General features: G+C 42.9%; 1 pseudogene across 1 annotated transcript in view; it reads left to right on the top strand.

Annotated features, from left to right (window-relative positions):
• Positions 1–435: 435 nt before the first annotated feature.
• Positions 436–22,492, top strand: part of LOC307014337 (nuclear factor 1 X-type-like) — a 160,356-nt pseudogene continuing 138,299 nt past the window's right edge. Inside the window, exons 1-2 of the transcript XR_013810540.1 lie at positions 436–1,214; positions 19,622–19,705. The product of XR_013810540.1 is annotated as a nuclear factor 1 X-type-like (transcript). The remainder of the gene's footprint in view (positions 1,215–19,621; positions 19,706–22,492) is intronic.

The raw sequence follows: 22,492 nt of genomic DNA, 5'->3' as shown, positions 1-22,492 counted from the left end.
AACTGAACTAAAAGTAAAGAGAGGTTTTGTTTTTATTTAGCACTTAGGTCACATTTTACTGCTAACCTTCCTGATTGTAAACTTTGACATCGTGTATTTTACGCACAGATATTTGGATTAACCCTAATTTACGCAAAATTACCCTGCAGATATTTTGCATTTGACCAAAACATATTTAAACCAAGGCAATTCAAATCCTAAAAAATCCAATTGAAAATGCATTTCTGTTTAAATTCACCAGGTGGAGGTCACATCTCCTGAAAAATAAACTTTGACATCCAATGGAACTAAAAGTAAAGAGAGGTTTTATTTGTATTTAGCAGTCAGGTCACATTTTACTGCAAACCATCCTGATTGTAAACTTTGACGTCTTGAATTTTACGCACAGATATTTGGGATTACCCTCACCCTATACCCCCCCCCTCTCTCCCCTCCCCCTCCCCCCTCCGTCGGCCTCGCGCTGCCCCGTCACTTTCCCCGGTGAAGCTGCTAATCCCCTGCGTCCCTGCTTCACTCTGAGCCCGGATTTAATTCCTCTAAACCCCGAGCTGCCGCCCTGCTTTACTCACGGAGCTCCGCAGCCTGCACCGGGTTTTAATAATTCACCAGCCCGCCTTTCGCTGCTGCTTCCCGGCCTGGAGGAGCAGCAGGACCGACCCCTCTCCGCGGTTCTTCCCCGGATCTCTCCACTGTAACTTCCCGTGTAAAGGAGCAGGTGGAGCGAAAGGAAAACCCCGAATCAGGAGAGGAAAGGAAAGAGGAAGCGTTACGCAGGAGGAACAGCTGATCCGAAGAGCGCGTAACTCCGGATCTGTCACTACGGTTTTAGTAGGGGAGTGTGTCGGTGGTGCAGCGCGCGCGGGATATTACCGGAACCGGGACAGACTGCAGAGAGAGAGAGAGAGAGAGAGGAGGAAGGCTTTTCATGGAGATATCCAGAGTTATAAAGCACCTTGCATTGGATTAAACCGCGCGGTGCTGCTCTGGCTGAGAGGACACGGTTCGAAATCAGAAAATAAAATGCACACCGGGCTCCATTAGGGTTGTTTGGCTTCCGGTATAGTAAGGCCAAGCAGCAGCAGCAGGAGAAAAAGAAGAAGAGACGACAAGAGAACTTTCTCTCTCACACTTTTTTTTTTTTTTTGGAAGCCGAACTTTTGAGAGTGGAAAATGGGTCTTTGAGAGAGTTTGGCACATTTCCCTTCACCACAATGGTACGTGCTGTGTGAACTAATAACACGCTCTTGTATTCTGGGTGCAGCTTTGCATTGTGATTTAGTGACACACAGAATGACAGTTTGTGTGTGTGTGTTACGTCTGAAGTCCTTCCACCTGCCTGCAGAGTTTCCTGTCAGGTTTTTTATATTAGGACATGTTGCTGAATCAGGTCTATTTTTAAAATGCTGCTGCCTGGAGGAGAACATAATACTTCTTATTTTAATTCCAACACGTGTTGCTAAAATGTGTTTCTGGCCAAATCAGTGTCCAGCGCTCAGTGCCCTTTATCCACGTGGAGCACACACTCCCCTCTTTCTATTGGCCTGTGATGATGTGGGCCTGCCTGGAACTATTTATAATCAAAGAGATACGCGTTATCAAATATCATTCAGTGCGAGCTGAGGCTTTTATTGTGAAGGTGACAGGGCACCCAGGGTTACAGTCCCACCTAAAGCATAACGTTTTACAGAGTTTGGAAACTTGGCCTTGAGAGGATGGAACTTATTTTGGTGCCAACTTTCAATTATTGGTTTTGCGCGTAATTACGCACAGCGGTTTAGAGCCGTTCCTTCATTACGCAGGTGATTTATGTGTGCAATTCAGAGCACTAATGTGACATCACAAAGCAAAAGAAAGCTTTTTATTTGGGAATCTGTTCAACTTTCTTTTATTCAACATATAATATTTTATGTGTGGTTTCCTCATTATTTGAATTGGCCGAGCTCTTTCCATTTTATCCTCATCTGCCCCTAACAGCATATTTGTTTAAATTGGCAAATGTATTCCCTGTGAGCTTGTGAACAAATTTGAATGCAGCGCTTGTAGCTTTTTCAATATGATTAATAAGGAGTGTGTTTTATATCCGGAGTTATCATATGAAGCTCTCACATCCTTGACCCTTCTGTGGATCCTTTTTCTGGCACCAAATGAGTCAAGTCAGGCAGGAGTTAGGGGAACCTCCCACATACAACCTTGAAGCTGCTCAGATACCAGGAGAGGGATCTTTTGCACATGAATATGGAGGCTTATTAGTATGAATAATTATTTGTTTACAGGCATCCTCGCTGACATGGCAGCTGCCCAAGAAGCTCATCAGTAAAAAAAGATAGAGAATTCAGGACAGGACTCTTCTGGGATTATCTCAGCTTGTTATTCTCCTACTTATAGCTCACACTCACCTCTTTTTTTATCTCTTAAAGGAAAGCTAATATTGGGAAATTGTGCCAGATATCTCCGTTTGCATGTTAGTCAGAATGCACTGGAGGCATCTGTCAATCACAGTCTGTGTTTCCATTAGCTTCCCACGCGGATACATCTCCAGCTATGACACCAATAAATTCTGCAGACGATCAGAATTTATAAAATTATATTTCTTCCTCTAAGTTACTATATTTTTTTATGTGCATTCAGACAAGTTACTACGGTGGCTGAAAGGTGCCAACACGTTAAAACGACCCAAAACATTTCCACTTTCAAAAATATAAAAACACAAATGAGCCAAAACACATGCAGATGAATACAAAGTGTCACCAACTTGACAACACATGCCGAGTGTTTACTAAAAGCCCTGGATCAACAAAACACTGCAAATAAAACAATTTGTATTTGCAGCGCTTTCTTTTGGCGCCTGCCGTAAAATACAGCAACTCATTATTTTCTAAAATGTGACGTTTATTTAACTTGATAAATGATAATATGATAGCACTCCTACAATGTTTACATAGCCATCGTTTAAAATGTATGAGGCAACAGTTTCCAAGCATGATTTCTTAATAATGAGTAGAAACGCTTTTTTTTTTCACATCAGTGAGATTAAATAATTTCAAATATATGCAAAATAAATGCTGAGAGAGATTATGTCGCCTCAACACAGGGATTTTAGCCTTTGCAGACCCTCTACATGCACACAAACCTATAGAACACACACACAGCTAGGAGAGGGAGAACAGAATAGGGCCTCTTTAATAAGACCTCCATTATTAAGTAATAGTCGTCATGTTTTAAATATATAGACGTGCATTAAAAACCTCTCATGGTCAGCAGATGTGTGATGTACATTACACGAGAAACAAATGATCATTCAGAGCTGTGTAAATAGTTTTGGTAATTGTATCCCGCACTGTGTGTGTGTGTGTGTGTGTGTGTGTGTGTGTGTGTGTGGTTTTCCAGTCTTGGCTGTTGCTGCCAGTGATGTCATCCTCTCGCTGTATACAGAATTTGAAGCCATTATGTTTGTCCTGGCCTTGACGTCTCTCTGGAAAAATAAATAAGGCTTGGAGCAGGATCATCAGGCCGGGATCGTGTGGTTTGTTCGCCTCGGTTTAAAGACGGAAACTCTGCTATACGTTTGAACAGCGTAAATATTAGTGAACTCAGATGGCTCTGTCAGGTTTAGCAGAGGAGCTGTGGAGGACATATGTGATGCATTCCTTGGTGTGACAATCATGTTGCACGAAATGATTCAGGCCTATTTACTGTCTCAAAGTCAAGGCTTTTTCTGAATGTTTTTTTGGTTGTTAGCCTGAAATAAGGTCTGTGGTTAACACAAGCTGAAGAGAATTTAAATCTACGACATAAAATACATCAGTAAATACCCCATTGGCGGTGGTGACATGAAGTCATGTGACCGTGCTGTAGTTCCTTTATAGCCCAACATTAGCTTCCTTTAGCTTAGCGGTGGTGACGTGAAGTCATGTGACCGTGCTGTAGTTCCTTTATAGCCCAACATTAGCTTCCTTTAGCTTAGCGGTGGTGACATGAAGTCATGTGACCGTGCTGTAGTTCCTTTACAGCCCAACATTAGCCACCTTTAGCTTAGCGGTGGTGATGTGAAGTCATGTGACCGTGCTGTAGTTCCTTTATAGCCCAACATTAGCCGCCTTTAGCTTAGCGGTGGTGACGTGAAGTCATGTGACCGTGCTGTAGTTCCTTTATAGCCCAACATTAGCCGCCTTTAGCTTAGTGGTGTTGACGGGAAGTCATGTGACCGTGCTGTAGTTCCTTTATAGCCCAACATTAGCCACCTTTAGCTTAGTGGTGTTGACGGGAAGTCATGTGACCGTGATGTAGTTCCTTTATAGCCCAACGTTAGACTCCTTTAGCTTAGCGGTGGTGACGTGAAGTCATGTGACCGTGCTGTAGTTCCTTTATAGCCCAACGTTAGCCTCCTTTAGCTTAGCGGTGGTGACGTGAAGTCATGTGACCGTGCTGTAGTTCCTTTATAGCCCAACGTTAGCCTCCTTTAGCTTAGCGGTGGTGACGTGAAGTCATGTGACCGTGCTGTAGTTCCTTTATAGTCGTTAACGTTAGCTTTTTACTTCAGAAATCCTAAAGTGGAGTTAATATGTGGAGATTATCCTGCTGAATTCAACATGTTGATAGAATAAACGTTTGTTTTGCACAGAGATTATTTTCTGATATAATCCAAAATCATATGGAGAAATATGGGCCAGGGCATATCATCTGAAAAACTTAATTTTAATTTTCTGGGCCGTCTTCATTATTTACAAGGTAAAAAATTCACAAAAACATACAAGTTTATTATCCGTTAATCTTTCACTTGCTTTTCATGGTCACCTTGAATCATTATTTCAGGAATTAAAAAGCCTCTCTCGGGAACAGAGAGCTGTCTCTCTGAGTGAAACCTCTTCTAATGGAGCGTTTGCTCTTGAAAAGATGAATGGTAGTTTTAAATGGAGGGTGTTGTGATGAACCTGTTAGTGGAGAGTGCTTTGTGCTGATGAGAGCAGCAGGGGGCCTCTTCAGGACTCCTTTCAGTGTTGACAAATGTGCAAAGTGAAAAGAAGAGTGACTAATCTCACCTGTTCCCAACGAGAGAGAGAGAGAGAGAGAGAGAGAGGGTCTGTCTGTCTTTAATGCAGACACATGAGAAACATTGCCTTTAGACACGACATACTGATATACACCTGAACATCAGCAGGAGAGGACTCTTTAAAGTAGAGACACTACATACTGATATACACCTGAACATCAGCAGGAGAGGACTCTTTAAAGTAGAGACACTACATACTGATATACACCTGAACATCAGCAGGAGAGGACTCTTTAAAGTAGAGACACTACATACTGATATACACCTGAACATCAGCAGGAGAGGACTCTTTAAAGTAGAGACACTACATACTGATATACACCTGAACATCAGCAGGAGAGGACTCTTTAAAGTAGAGACACTACATACTGATATACACCTGAACATCAGCAGGAGAGGACTCTTTAAAGTAGAGACACTACATACTGATATACACCTGAACATCAGCAGGAGAGGACTATTTAAAGTAGAGACACTACACACTGATATACACCTGAACATCAGCAGGAGAGGACTCTTTAAAGTAGAGACACTACATACTGATATACACCTGAACATCAGCAGGAGAGGACTCTTTAAAGTAGAGACACTACATACTGATATACACCTGATCATCAGCATGAGAGGACTCTTTAAAGTAGAGACACTACATACTGATATACACCTGATCATCAGCAGGAGAGGACTCTTTAAAGTAGAGACACTACATACTGATATACACCTGATCATCAGCATGAGAGGACTCTTTAAAGTAGAGACACTACATACTGATATACACCTGATCATCAGCAGGAGAGGACTCTTTAAAGTAGAGACACTACATACTGATATACACCTGAACATCAGCAGGAGAGGACTCTTTAAAGTAGAGACACTACATACTGATATACACCTGAACATCAGCAGGAGAGGACTCTTTAAAGTAGAGACACTACATGCTGATATACACCTGAACATCAGCAGGAGAGGACTCTTTAAAGTAGAGACACTACATACTGATACACACCTGAACATCAGCAGGAGAGGACTCTTTAAAGTAGAGACACTACATACTGATATACACCTGAACATCAGCAGGAGAGGACTCTTTATTACAACCATCAAACTTTGAAATGGATTAGTTTATTCGCAGTCTGATCACTCTTCTATCTAATTTCTGCCTCAATTACTTTATCAGGACTTACCCCTCACATTAATTGGTTTCACAAGACACCCCAGACTGCACCCCAGCTGTGTATCCGACTAATTTGAATCTACTTAATTTGGGAAGGTGTCGGTATCTGTGCCTTCCGAGTTTAATTTGCAAAAAAAGCGGAAAAACACACAACAACAATACGTGTATTTCCCCTCCTCTTTAGGGCCTTAATGAGGAATTAGAGCCAATAGCATTATTCATTAAACAGCGCTTGCCAGCTATTTATCACTGTAACATTATTAGCATATTTGTTTAAATTTTCAACACCTTTTTTTTTTTTTCTTCCCCCTGCATTCGTAACCAGGTTTAGCATTTTTAATAATCTGGCATCGAATGCATCGTGCCAAATTGAAAGCTGAAAAAGGAACCAGTGGCAAGCCCTAGAAACATATAAAAATCCTTTTAACACACACACACACACACACACACACACACACACACACACACACACACACACACACACACACACACACACACACACACACACACACACACACACACACACACACACACACACACACACACACACACACACACACACACACACACACACACACGCTCCTCTAATTACCGCCTCCCCTGCTCTCTGTCTCGTTCCTCACCTCCTGAGATGCAGGTGTAAAATATCACATTTTTCCAGCGTTCCTCCCTGAGGTGGTGCTGGCTTGGACTCACACAATGTAAATTTCCCTCTTTCATATTCCCCCACACACTTTTTTCTACAAACAAGTTCCCCCTCCCATCCCTTTCCCGCGCTTTGATGTAATGCCACATCTGCACAGGTTTGTTAGCTCGTTAGCAGGTGAAGAATGAGGATACAATTAAGGCTGAGTGAGGCGGGACCGGGGAGGACGTCGGTTGTGTTTCTGCAGAAGAAGAGAATACTAGTGTGAAGCTCTAGAAAGAGTTTAGCTTGCAGGCAGGGGCGGCGGTTACTGTAGGCTAGGGAAGGCTAAGCCTTCCCAAATATTTGTGTCACTGCATCCTCGTAAAATAAAAATATAATGTAGCCTATAATGTTTGTGTTTTTGACATTAGCGCTGCTATGCAGCCACCTGTGCCCTGTACGAAGCCAGTTCAACAGACCTGGATATGTTTGAGATATCTTAACTAACCCTAACAAACGAGATCTCGCTAAGCGGTCCTACGACGCTGGTTATCAACTCTGTAAATCAAGCAAGGGTTTCTCTCTACAGCTGAGAGCACGTTTACGTGAAAGGGGCGGGGTTAGCAACATTTGACCAATCACAAACAGGGACAAGTGTTTTGACAGCACAGCGTCATACTTCTTTAATGAAAAGAAAACTAATATTAGACAAATATGAGCTTTAAACATCCATGACTTAAACATATAATCCAGGATACAAGCCACATAGCTGCACCTGCGGTACAACTGGTTAACAAATAAATCAACTACAGAGTGTTTGAAAGCGTACATTAACAGGTTTATGATATCACTGATATCACTGATATCTTAGACGGCTAAGACACGATCTGACTTTAATTACATTTGACTCGAGTGTTTCCTCAACTTAATGTGTTGCTTAAAATAATACTTCTGCCTACAGTATGTGACACTGAGTGTTGCACGGCCAGATACGGCTCAGCTGACTCAGATAAGGAGATATATGATACATTATGATGTGATATGATCGATGATCTGATTGTTTATGTGATATGAATGATAAGTGTGACACGTTGGCGTCTTCTCTGCATACGGCACTTTAAACTGTATTTCCTTTATCCTGTAATATGACTTGATAGATTTAAACTCCGCTTTACAACGGCCCAAAACACTTTGGGCCGCAGCTTCAGAAACGATGCTAATACAAAACACAACGCAGACCAGGGGACACTAAAGAGTGACGCACACAGCTGGGAGACCAGGGGACACTAAAGAGTGACGCACACAGCTGGGAAACCAGGGGACACTAAAGAGTGACGCACACAGCTGGGAGACCAGGGGACAATAAAAAGTGACGCACACAGCTGGGAGACCAGGGGACACTAAAGAGTGACGCACACTGTCACTACCCGATCTGCCGCTCTGCCCTATCTGCAGTGCGCATGTGCGAGATGGTCCGCCATATTGGACAACTCCGTACGGCAACTCAAGTAGGACACTTGACACAGTGGCTTTTGGCAAATCCCAAAAAGAAAACTTGAGAGAGATGAGTTATTGTTATTACAACGTGACTTCACTATTAGTTAACAACTCTTTTTATTGGGTTCTTTTATTTGGGGTTAAGTACATTGTCAGAATAAGTGAGAAATGAATTTAACTTCTGTTGGACAGCTATCATACTGAATAAATATTTACTGTGAATGTATGCAAAGATGTATGGCATATGGCTGTCTAACTGAAGTTAAATTAATTTCTCACTTATTCTGACAATGTACTCAACCCCAAATAAAAGAACCCAATAAAAAGAGTTGTTAACTAATAGTGAAGTCACGTTGTAATAACAATAACTCATCTCTCTCGAGTTTTCTTTTTGTGATTTGCCAAAAGCCACTGTGTCAAGTGTCCTACTTGAGTTGCCGTACGGAGTTGTCCAATATGGCGGACCATCTCGCACATGCGCAGTGCAGATAGGGCAGAGCGGCAGATCGGGTAGTGACAGTGTGCGTCACTCTTTAGTGTCCCCTGGTCTCCCAGCTGTGTACGTCACTTTTTAGTGTCCCCTGGTCTCCCAGCTGTGTGCGTCACTCTTTAGTGTCCTCTGGTCTCCCAGCTGTGTGTGTCACTCTTTAGTGTCCCCTGGTCTCCCAGCTGTGTGCGTCACTCTTTGGTGTCCCCTAGTCTCCCAGCTGTGTGCGTCACTCTTTAGTGTCCCCTGGTATCCAGCTGTGTGCGTCACTCTTTAGTGTCCCCTGGTCTCCCAGCTGTGTGCGTCACTCTTTAGTGTCCCCTTGTCTCCCTGTTGTGTGCGTCACTTTTTAGTGTCCCCTGGTCTCCCAGCTGTGTGCGTCACTCTTTAGTGTCCCCTGGTCTCCCAGCTGTGTGCGTCACTCTTTGGTGTCCCCTGGTCTCCCAGCTGTGTGCGTCACTCTTTAGTGTCCCCTGGTATCCAGCTGTGTGCGTCACTCTTTAGTGTCCCCTGGTCTGCGTTGTGTTTTGTATTAGCATCGTTTCTGAAGCTGCGGCCCAAAGTGTTTTGGGCCGTTGTAAAGCGTTTGCACACGTCAGTATACATTTGGTTTGACTATTTTAGTAACGTACATCTATACTAGTATCAAAAGGAAGCCATCATTAATGTTTTGGGTTGATTGATCAGTCTGTAATCTGCGACAACAAACGGACATTGCTAACTAGATAGCTAACAGCCGCAATCGTCACCTCCTGTGACATTTCAACATTTTGGGTAATTTGCTTTTTTTCCAAGATTGACTTTAGCCTCGCTTGGCAAAAAAAAAAGTCGATTTAACCCCTTATTTTGTGACTGTAACATACACATTTTTTAGCTCATTAATTGGTCTATTTTTTACTTCCATGCATTCGATTAAAATCTTCTCACCACATAAGAGAGAAAAAAGCACCAAGGCGAATATCCCACATAATTTTACAACCTCTCTGAAACGTATCGCACACATCATGTGTTTCTTGGCCTTGGATCTGAATTATTTTATGCTCTATTCCACTTTGTCTGCATTTATAAAGGCACGTTCGCGCTCTCGTTGATACAATCTGATCTGGGGTTGTGTTACACTCTGGTCTCGGTCACTCCTGGACATCAAATGGTTTCTGGAGCTTTTTAAGTGTTAATTACACTTTGGAGGCCTTACTGTAGCTGCAGGCCGGCCATATGGATTGGACATATGCTGCATATATATATAGAAAAACACGTATATATAATTGATACCATGCTCCATAAAAACTGATGGACGGGGTGGAAAAGGGGCCAGTGCTGCGGGGAGCTACATCAAACAAACGATAGAAAAATAAGAGATTTATTCATCAACACACCGACAACGTTATCCTTTAACCTTGATGTTCGGGTCAATTTAATATCATATTCAGGTGTATATCAGTATTTAGTCTCTCTGCTTTAAAGAGTCCTCTCCTGCTGATGTTCAGGTGTATATCAGTATTTAGTCTCTCTGCTTTAAAGAGTCCTCTCCTGCTGATGTTCAGGTGTATATCAATATGTAGTGTCTCTACTTTAAAGAGTCCTCTCCTGCTGATGTTCAGGTGTATATCAGTATGTAGTGTCTCTACTTTAAAGAGTCCTCCCCTGCTGATGTTCAGGTGTATATCAGTATGTAGTGTCTCTACTTTAAAGAGTTCTCTCCTGCTGATGTTCAGGTGTATATCAGTATTTAGTCTCTCTGCTTTAAAGAGTCCTCTCCTGCTGATGTTCAGGTGTATATCAGTATGTAGTGTCTCTACTTTAAAGAGTCCTCTCCTGCTGATGTTCAGGTGTATATCAGTATGTAGTGTCTCTACTTTAAAGAGTCCTCCCCTGCTGATGTTCAGGTGTATATCAGTATGTAGTGTCTCTACTTTAAAGAGTCCTCTCCTGCTGATGTTCAGGTGTATATCAGTATGTAGTGTCTCTACTTTAAAGAGTCCTCTCCTGCTGATGTTCAGGTGTATATCAGTATGTAGTTTCTCTACTTTAAAGAGTCCTCTCCTGCTGATGTTCAGGTGTATATCAGTATGTAGTGTCTTTACTTTAAAGAGTTCTCTCCTGCTGATGTTCAGGTGTATATCAGTATGTAGTGTCTCTACTTTAAAGAGTCCTCTCCTGCTGATGTTCAGGTGTATATCAAGTGTCTCTACTTTAAAGAGTCCTCTCCTGCTGATGTTCAGGTGTATATCAGTATGTAGTGTCTCTACTTTAAAGACTCCTCTCCTGCTGATGTCCAGGTGTATATCAGTATGTAGTGTCTCTACTTTAAAGAGTCCTCTCCTGCTGATGTTCAGGTGTATATCAGTATGTAGTGTCTCTACTTTAAAGAGTCCTCTCCTGCTGATGTCCAGGTGTATATCAGTATGTAGTGTCTCTACTTTAAAGAGTCCTCTCCTGCTGATGTTCAGGTGTATATCAGTATGTAGTGTCTCTACTTTAAAGAGTCCTCTCCTGCTGATGTTCAGGTGTATATCAGTATGTAGTGTCTCTACTTTAAAGAGTCCTCTCCTGCTGATGTTCAGGTGTATATCAGTATGTAGTGTCTCTACTTTAAAGACTCCTCTCCTGCTGATGTCCAGGTGTATATCAGTATGTAGTGTCTCTACTTTAAAGAGTCCTCTCCTGCTGATGTTCAGGTGTGTATCAGTATGTAGTGTCTCTACTTTAAAGAGTCCTCTCCTGCTGATGTTCAGGTGTATATCAGTATGTAGTGTCTCTACTTTAAAGAGTCCTCTCCTGCTGATGTTCAGGTGTATATCAGTATGTAGTTTCTCTACTTTAAAGAGTCCTCTCCTGCTGATGTTCAGGTGTGTATCAGTATGTAGTCTCTACTTTAAAGAGTCCTCTCCTGCTGATGTGCAGGTGTATATCAGTATGTAGTGTCTCTACTTTAAAGAGTCCTCTCCTGCTGATGTTCAGGTGTATATCAGTATGTAGTTTCTCTACTTTAAAGAGTCCTCTCCTGCTGATGTTCAGGTGTGTATCAGTATGTAGTCTCTACTTTAAAGAGTCCTCTCCTGCTGATGTTCGGGTGTATATCAGTATGTAGTGTCTCTACTTTAAAGAGTCCTCTCCTGCTGATGTTCAGGTATATATCAGTATGTAGTGTATCTACTTGAAAGAGTCCTCCCCTGCTGATGTTCAGGTGTATATCAGTATGTAGTGTCTCTACTTTAAAGAGTCCTCTCCTGCTGATGTGCAGGTGTATATCAGTATGTAGTGTCTCTACTTTAAAGAGTCCTCTCCTGCTGATGTTCAGGTGTATATCAGTATGTAGTGTCTCTACTTTAAAGAGTCCTCTCCTGCTGATGTTCAGGTGTATATCAGTATGTAGTGTCTTTACTTTAAAGAGTTCTCCTGGGCTGATGTTCAGGTGTATATCAGTATGTAGTGTCTCTACTTTAAAGAGTCCTCTCCTGCTGATGTTCAGGTGTATATCAATTGTCTACTTTAAAGAGTCCTCTCCTGCTGATGTTCAGGTGTATATCAGTATGTAGTGTCTCTACTTTAAAGAGTCCTCTCCTGCTGATGTCCATGTGTATATCAGTATGTAGTGTCTCTACTTTAAAGAGTCCTCTCCTGCTGATGTTCAGGTGTATATCAGTATGTAGTGTCTCTACTTTAAAGAGTCCTCTCCTGCTGATGTTCAGGTGTGTATCAGTATGTAGTCTCTCTACTTTAAAGAGTCCTCTCCTGCTGATGTTCAGGTGTATATCAGTATGTAGTGTCTCTACTTTAAAGAGTCCTCTCCTGCTGATGTCCAGGTGTATATCAGTATGTAGTGTCTCTACTTTAAAGAGTCCTCTCCTGCTGATGTTCAGGTGTATATCAGTATGTAGTTTCTCTACTTTAAAGAGTCCTCTCCTGCTGATGTTCAGGTGTTTATCAGTATGTAGTCTCTCTACTTGAAAGAGTCCTCTCCTGCTGATGTTCAGGTGTATATCAGTATGTAGTGTCTCTACTTTAAAGAGTCCTCTCCTGCTGATGTTCAGGTGTATATCAGTATGTAGTGTCTCTACTTTAAAGAGTCCTCTCCTGCTGATGTTCAGGTGTATATCAGTATGTAGTGTCTCTATTTTAAAGAGTCCTCTCCTGCTGATGTCCAGGTGTATATCAGTATGTAGTGTCTCTACTTTAAAGAGTCCTCTCCTGCTGATGTTCAGGTGTATATCAGTATTTAGTGTCTCTACTTTAAAGAGTCCTCTCCTGCTGATGTTCAGGTGTATATCAGTATGTAGTGTCTCTACTTTAAAGAGTCCTCTCCTGCTGATGTTCAGGTGTATATCAGTATGTAGTGTCTCTACTTTAAAGAGTCCTCTCCTGCTGATGTTCAGGTGTATATCAGTATGTAGTGTCTCTAGTTTAAAGAGTATGAATGGGAGAGAAACTCAGAGGGATTTTAGCGTTGGTAAACCATTCACAAGCACTAAAACCTGTATAACCCTCGTCATGGCGTCCTTCTCTGGACCTGTCGTCGTTAATCTGTGTTGGGACGCGGGAGGAAAACCATTTGAAACCGTTTGTCCCACTAAACGCTGCCCCTGTCAGACTCTCTGATCTCGGTGAAACGACAGGATATATGTTCTTCTGTTTATAATCACAGAGCGGCTCAGAGAAGGACGAGCAATTTGCCTCTTTCTCTGAAGGTCATTCAAAGTGATTTTAAACTGGAGTTCAGACTGAAACAATAATAAGTAAAGAGCTTTTTGAACATTAAAGCCCAGAGACATGTCACAGTCGGGGCAGAACAAACTAATATGAACCTGGAAATGAAGCAGAGTGTCCTCTTTAAGCAAACTATCTTAATACTTCCACCTCTGTTAACTCTTGTGTTGTTTTTCCTGCTTCTCTTCAGCTTGTGTCCTTGTTCGACCATTTCAAAAGCGTTTAAACAGATTCCTAATCTAGGTAATAACTTTGAAGCCAAATTAATTGCACAATTTCATCTAGGGCTGCTCAATTAATCGTATTTTAATTGCAATTACGATTTTGGCTTGCAACGATTATGAAAACAAAATCATCGAAATAAAAACAATTACTTATTTTAATTTTAAAAAAAATGTTTATTGGTTTTTCAGTTGAATTATACCTAAAGTTCAGATTAATGAACTGTTAAAAAATACTGTTCACATTTTTTTTCAATAAATGGATGTTTTTTAAAGTAAATGGATAATCGTTTTTAATAATCGTGATATCAATTATTGACCCAAATAATTGAGATTATGATTTTTGCCATAATGGAGCAGCCCTAATTTCATCTTTGTTTTTGGCTTTTATGGACAAAAGACGTACTGTACACTGAACACAACCTCATATTTTAGTTAAAAGGGTCAAAATATTTGAATTATTTTTAATATAATTAAGATCTGATAACATATTTTTGGAATATCATGGTATTATAGGTACATGTCAATAGTATAGGTATAATATGAGGTGACACTGTGTTTCTGATCTTGTCTATAAGATATATAAATTATCTCGAGAACACGACGCCCGCAAACAAGATGTCTCCTGACGTAAACAACAACGTGTCTTCAGAGCTCCGTAAAAACAAACCTGTCTCTGCCGTCTGACTAGTGTTGCAGTCGAGACCAACTTATCCGAGACCAACTCATTACCGAGACCGGAGAGTACCAAGACCAAGACAAGACCAAGACAAGACCAAGACAAGACCAAGACCAAGACCAAGACCAAGACCAAGACAAGACCAAGACAAGACCAAGACCAAGACCAAGACCAAGACCAAGACCAAGACAAGACCAAGACAAGACCAAGACCAAGACAAGACCAAGACCAGACCAAGACCCGGACCCAGACCCAGAGCCAGACCAAGACAAGACCAAGACCAAGACCAAGACCAAGACCAAGACCAAGACCAAGACCAAGACCAAGACCAAGACCAGACCAAGACCAGACCAAGACCAAGACCAAGACCAAGACCAGACCAGACCAAGGCAAGACCAAGACAAGACCAAGACCAAGACCAGACCGAGACCAAGACAACACCAAGACCAAGACAAGACCAAGACCAAGACCAGACCAGACCAAGACCAAGACCAAGACAAGACCAAGACCAAGACCAAGACCAGACCAAGACCAGACCAAGACAAGACCAGACCAAGACCAAGACCAGACCAAGACCAAGACCAGACCAAGACCAGACCAAGACCAAGACCAAGACTAGACCAAGACCAAGACCAAGAACAAGACCAAGACCAAGACCAAGACCAAGACCAAGACCAAGACCAGACCAAGACCAAGACCAAGACAAAACAAGACCAAGACCAAGGCAGGGCGAGACTGAATCAAGACCGGAACCAGACTACTGTGAATCCAACACTACATGATACACTTACAATACCATGTGTAAGATACTAGAGAGATCCACATCATCATACAAAGACACACATACGTAAGACATAAATTCAACTTCATCATATTTATTCAAAAGTTATCCTTTATATAAAAACAGTAACATAGTACGAACATAATATAAAACATCATAATATTAATGTTACGGTATATAGGTCTAAGCAACAAACAAAAAACAAACCAACAAGGAACCACTTTGGTAGACAAACACACACAGGATGAAGGAAAACCCTTTAACACACACACACACACACACACACACACACACACACACACACACACACACACACACACACACACACACACACACACACACACACACACACACACACACACACACACACACACACACACACACACAAACGCCAATGTGTGTAGCTTGTGTGGCCAAATCATCTTTACTGCAAGACCGTTTGAGTGTGTGTGAACGGGGAGAGGTGGGGGGTAGCAGCCGGTATAGACCAGTCCCATGTTTACGAACGTTGCGGCGCATGAGGGCAAAGAGTCACATGAAGTCACGTTATTGGTTGAATTTTTAAACAGGGCATTTTACATCCAATCACATCCCCAGCAACAGCCGTGGTCTCAACCATGGATGTATTATAAGAACGGTCTCGACTGGTGTTGACATAAAATCTCGAGACCTATAGGTCAGAGACCAAGGCCGGTCTCGAGTACTACAACACTACGCCTGATACTCATATTTGTGGAGTAGTTATACCACTTTTGAAAATATTGTTCCGAGAGTAAGAGGGCGCACGCAAAACCCTGCAGTGTATATATAAGTTCTTCTTCTACCACTGCCTTTAACCGCTTCACGTGGCCTTCGCTAAACTTCCCGCGAGATGGAGAAACAAAAGCAAAGTTAATTTGACGTTAATCAGCGCAGAGATGGACTGAGCTCACACACACGTCCTGAGCTACAGTGAGAGGGAAAGAGTAACCTCTCATTCTGCAGGGTATGAATAGCTTCTCTCTGCCGCCGCGGTCTGGGACTTATTATAGCGCCGTGTGTTTATGCACGTGTGTGTTTCACCCCCGTGTCACCCGTTACTGTGCATATGTAAATGCTTAAAAGTCTGTTTCAATTCCCTAAAAGATTGTTTACCTCACATGCCAGTTTTAATAGTGTAACTTTACATTTTGTTTCTGGCTGCGAGCGCTGTTTGTTCCTGCTCTGTGTTCGCTTTAAGGGACGGTGAGAGGCGGGAAACGTCTGGAAAATAGGATTATTCCTTCCTCTGTGCAGGAACTCAACTTAAAGCTGCTAATCCTGAACTTTAACTCGCAGAAATAGAGTTATATATTAATAACCCAACCGTTTTAAACCCCTCGCATAACAGGTTTAGTTAAGATCCGGAACAGACATTGGTGAAAACCAATTAGTACTATTTTGGACCAAAACAAGAAATCAACCCGATCCTAAAGTAGAGTTTTGAGGTACTAAATATTGTACTTTCTACTCCACTTCATTTTTTGGCACATGTGTAATTACTTTTATATGATGTGTTCATATACTTATATACTCAGTAGTACACACATGGCGCCAAACAGACAAATTACAACATTAACAAGAACAATATTTTGTAATAATTATTATTTTGGTCTCCCAACTCTTTAGTGTCCCCTGGTCTCCAGCTGTGTGCGTCAGTCTTTAGTGTCCCCTGGTCTCCCAGTTGTGTGAGTCACTCTTTAGTGTCCCCTGGTCTCCAGGCTGTGTGCGTCACTCTTTAGTGTCCCCTGGTCTCCAGCTGTGTGCGTCACTCTTTAGTGTCCCCTGGTCTCCCAGTTGTGTGAGTCACTCTTTAGTGTCCCCTGGTCTCCCAGTTGTGTGAGTCACTCTTTAGTGTCCCCTGGTCTCCAGGCTGTGTGCGTCACTCTTTAGTGTCCCCTGGTCTCCAGCTGTGTGCGTCAGTCTTTAGTGTCCCCTGGTCTCCCAGTTGTGTGAGTCACTCTTTAGTGTCCCCTGGTCTCCCGGCTGTGTGCGTCACTCTTTAGTGTCCCCTGGTCTCCCAGCTGTGTGCGTCACTCTTTAGTGTCCCCTGGTCTCCAGCTGTGTGCGTCAGTCTTTAGTGTCCCCTGGTCTCCCAGCTGTGTGCGTCAGTCTTTAGTGTCCCCTGGTCTCCCAGCTGTGTGCTTCACTCTTTAGTGTCCCCTGGTCTCCAGCTGTGTGCGTCACTCTTTAGTGTCCCCTGGTCACCCAGCTGTGTTCGTCACTCTTTAGTGTCCCCTGGTCTCCCAGCTGTGTGCGTCACTCTTTAGTGTCCCCTGGTCTCCCAGCTGTGTTCGTCACTCTTTAGTGTCCCCTGGTATCCCAGCTGTGTGCGTCACTCTTTAGTGTCCCCTGGTCTCCCAGCTGTGTGCGTCACTCTTTAGTGTCCCCTGGTCTCCCGCTGTGTGCGTCACTCTTTAGTGTCCCCTGGTCAGCCAGCTGTGTTCGTCACTCTTTAGTGTCCCCTGGTCTCCCAGCTGTGTGCGTCACTCTTTAGTGTCCCCTGGTCTCCAGCTGTGTGCGTCACTTTTTAGTGTCCCCTTGTCTCCCAGCTGTGTGCGTCACTCTTTAGTGTCCCCTGGTATCCCAGCTGTGTGCGTCACTCTTTAGTGTCCCCTGGTCTCCAGCTGTGTGCGTCACTCTTTAGTGTCCCCTGGTCTCCCAGCTGTGTGCGTCAGTCTTTAGTGTCCCCTGGTCTCCAGCTGTGTGCGTCAGTCTTTAGTGTCCCCTGGTCTCCCAACTGTGTGCGTCACTCTTTAGTGTTCCCTGGTCTCCAGCTGTGTGCGTCACTCTTTAGTGTCCCCTGGTCTCCAGCTGTGTGCGTCACTCTTTAGTGTCCCCTGTTCTGCCAGCTGTTTTTTGAGCTTCTTGCATTATGTGCTGCAACATGTAAATACGCAGGTAAAGTACCTCCAAATGGAACTTAATTATGATACTCGAGTATTTTATTACAATCCATCTCTGTGTGTGTGTGTGTGTGTGTGTGTGTGTGTGTGTGTGTGTGTGTGTGTGTGTGTGTGTGTGTGTGTGTGTGTGTGTGCGCGTGTGTGTGTGTGTGTGTGTGTGTGTGTGTGTGTGTCTGTGTGTGTGTGTGTGTGTGTGTGTGTGTGTGTGTGTGTGTGTGTCTGTGTGTGTGTGTGTGTGTGTGTGTGTGTGTGTCTGTGTGTGTGTGTGTGTGTGTGTGTGTGTGTGTGTGTGTGTGTTTGAGTGAGAATGATTTGTGCTGAGTCAGTGCGCGCTGACAGAAAAGTGACCATGCAGGTGAAACAGCAGGGACAGGAAATGCCTTTGTGTGGGAGCTAAACACTCCCCCATTCAAGAGGTGTGTGTGTGTGTGTGTGTGTGTGTGTGTGTGTGTGTGTGTGTGTGTGTGTGTGTGTGTGTGTGTGTGTGTGTCTGTGTGTGTGTGTGTGTAGAATGTAAGGATGAAAGTAGATCACTCCGGCGATCAATCACGAGTTGCAAACTTTCATTTAATTGCCAAGTATTTTGACAGTTAATTAATTGGTTTGAGTTGTTTTGAAGGAGAAAATTCTCTGCTGTGAGTTTGGTTTTAGTTTTAGTTGAATATCTTGAGGGAAAGAAAACACATCTCAGGTCGTCATCTTGGGCGCTGGGAGACATTTATCCCAATGTCTGACATTTAAAGACCAAAATAGTCAATTAATCCAGAAACTATTCTAGCTTCTTGAATCAGATTTATTTCCCCTATTTCTTCACTCTTTTATGAAAGTAATCTGAATATCAAGACATTTAAAGACACCATCCTCGGCTTTGATATTCAACTCATCAGTTTGATCCTTTTGAAGGAGGAAAAACGTCTAAATTCTCTCATTCCAGCTTCTTAAATGTACATTTTTCTTGTTTCTTACATCTTTTTCGACAGTATACTGAATATAAAAACATTTTAGGGGTGCAAAAATGTTTAAAACTAATCTATTAATCGTGCAAATAATCAACATTTAACATCATGTCAACCCTAGATTCATGTTTTGAAGTAGTTTACCGGTGGTGGGACTTCAGAATTATTCATACATTTGTCAATATAAGCAGAATAAAGCTGATTCTCACATACAAATCCTGCATTTACAGCTGATACACCAGCTTTCTGTGTGTTTTAAATCTCCTGAACCTAAAAATGTTGTAAATGAATATACAAAATCATTAGAAGCAATCCTGATAATGTTTTTGAAGTTGTTTACTTGACCTGTACTGGTGGTAGGACTTGAGAATTGTCAATATAAGCAGGATAAAGCTGATTCTCACATACAAAACCTGCATTTACAGCTGATCCACCAGCTTTCTGTGTGTTTCTGAATGTCCTGAACATAAAGACAGTTTTAAATAATCTAAATAATATTGTCTGTGTTGTATTTCAGGCATCTGAAGCCTTCCTGTGTAACGAAGAACCCTCCAGAGGTCCGGGGATGCCTGAATGCTTTGTAGTGTCAGACTCATACCGGGTATGCATTTATTATTATTTTTCTACACATGTTATTCCCATTATTTCTTTGTATTATCAATATTATTATTTTTCATGTTTTTTCTGTTGTGTTAAATGTGTTATTGGAGTCATTCCTCATTACTGTGAGTGACGGGCTGTTTTCATGCGCGCGGTAATTGCACCACAATCATAATGTCATTCACAGCTCCCACTACTCAGCTGCAAACCATTACAATCATTATTTCCACACGCACGTTCAAGAAAAAAAACCTAAGGCCGTTACGATTCACGAAGCCCCCCCCCCCCCCCGCCTCATGGGAGCAGAAATGATGACGATAATGTGCAGCACGCCTAGTTTATAAAATCCAAACTGGGAGTTAGAGAACGAGAGGGATTCATAAAGTCATAACAAACGGTGATTACAAACTAAGAAGTTGTGAAAGTAAAGGATGAAACTTAAGTGCATTTACTAAGTAATTGTACTTAAGTATTATTTTGACATTTACTTGAGTATTTACTTGTTTTACATATAATTCTACTGCCCTAAATTTACTGTTTTTAACACTCATATTAACTTAGACACAGCATACATCACACTTTAAAACCCACTCTTACATACTGACATGATGTTATGATGAACCACTAATGTAGGGTGAGTTCCCCGAATGTGGGACAGTCTGGGACAGTCCCTAATGTGGGACAGTATGGGACACTCCCTAATGTGGGACAGTCTGGGACAGTCCCTAATGTGGGACAGTCTGGGACACTCCCTAATGTGGGACAGTATGGGACACTCCCTAATGTGGGACAGTCTGGGACACTCCCTAATGTGGGACAGTCCCTAATGTGGGACAGTCTGGGACAGTCCCTAATGTGGGACAGTATGGGACACTCCCTAATGTGGGACAGTCTGGGACACTCCCTAATGGGACAGTCTGGGACACTCCCTAATGTAGGACAGTGTGGGACACTCCCTGATGTGTGACAGTCTGGGACACTCCCTAATGTCGGACAGTCTGGGACAGTCCCTAATGTGGGACAGTCTGGGAAAGTCCCTAATGTGGGACAGTCCCTAGTGTGGGACAGTATGGGACACTCCCTAATGTGGGACAGTCTGGGACACTCCCTAATGTGGGACAGTATGGGACACTCCCTAATGTGGGAGAGTCTGGGACACTCCCTAATGTGGGACAGTATGGGACACTCCCTAATGTGGGACAGTCTGGGACACTCCCTAATGTGGGACAGTCTGGGACACTCCCTGATGTGGGACAGTCTGGGACAGTCCCTAATGTGGGACAGTCCCTGATGTGGGACAGTCTGGGACACTCCCTAATGTGGGACAGTCTGGGACAGTCCCTAATGTGGGACAGTATGGGACACTCACTAATGTGGGACAGTCTGGGACACTCCCTAATGTGGGACAGTCTGGGACAGTCCCTAATGTGGGACAGTATGGGACACTCACTAATGTGGGACAGTCTGGGACACTCCCTAATAGGACAGTCTGGGACAGTCCCTAATGGGACAGTCTGGGACACTCCCTAATGTAGGACAGTCTGGGACACTCCCTAATGTGGGACAGTCCGGGACAGTCCCTAATGTGGGACAGTCTGGGACACTCCCTAATGTGGGACAGTCCGGGACAGTCCCTAAAGTGGGACAGTCTGGGACAGTCCCTAATGTGGGACAGTCTGGGACACTCCCTAATGGGACAGTCTGGGACAGTCCTTAATGTGGGACAGTCCCTAATGTGGGACAGTCTGGGACACTCCCTAATGTGGGACACTTAAGCTCCAGACAGTGTAGGTCTTCCTCAAAACAAATGAGAGTCAATGAAACGATGGGTTAACACAAGCTGTGATGTCTTTTAATCAAAGTCACATGACTTCTCAAATGTCCAATCACAGATGAGGGTGGTGGAGCAACCTTCAAACAAGTGTCCCACATTAGGGCAACTCACCCTACTTTCTTGTTAATAAAGCCTTCTTACAATAAGGGCAATCAACCATGAAGAAACAAAGTACTGCTAATCATATACAGTATTCTAAACAGTCAGAATGATAATAAATGTATTTTGTAGGAGATAAAAACCTAATTATAATCTTATATAATACTGTGAGAAGAGGGTTAGAGTTAGGGTGCATACTGGGCTAGGGTAAGCTGATAATCCTTCCTTTGTATTTCTACTTTAGGAACATTTTAAATAAAATATATACTTTTCCCTAAGTAAAGGATCTGGTTTGAACTTTTGATACTTGAAGTGCATTTACTAGACAGTACTCCTTCTGTATTTCCACTTAAGTAACATTTTCTATTTGGGAATGTACTTGTAACAGAGTATTTTGAAGTCATAGTATTCCTACTTTTACTTTGTCTCCGAGTACATCTACATATCTATCTCTTCTTCCAGCATCGTGTGTGGGTGACTGAAACAGTGATTTCTAGGTTGGAGCCAGTTCTGTTTTTGTTCGACTGTCTTTGTTTCCCAGAGTTGAGACTCTCGCCAAGTCTCACACAGAATCTGGGTTGCCTCGGTGTATCGAGTGTCTCGGGGTGCAGAAATGAACCATTATGGCTGTAATTGAGGAGAGCGTCTGGTAGAAAGGGAGAGTCTTTTTTGGAGAGGGGGGAGGAGCGTCTCGCTGGAGATGGATTGGTTTCCAGGGGCAGCGAGTTCACAAACATCCACGACAAAATCTAGACCTCCACCTTCAGTCCTGGAGCTACTTCAGCTTCGTATATAAACGGCACCACGACTACTTCCTTTCTTTATTTGATCCCTTTTATCCCTTTCAGGGAAAAG

Source organism: Notothenia rossii (genome assembly GCF_949606895.1).
Source record: "Notothenia rossii genome assembly, chromosome: 8".
Lineage (NCBI taxonomy): Eukaryota > Metazoa > Chordata > Actinopteri > Perciformes > Nototheniidae > Notothenia > Notothenia rossii.
The sequence above is the reverse complement of the archived record's forward strand: the minus strand, read 5'-3'. Positions and strand labels throughout refer to the sequence as shown.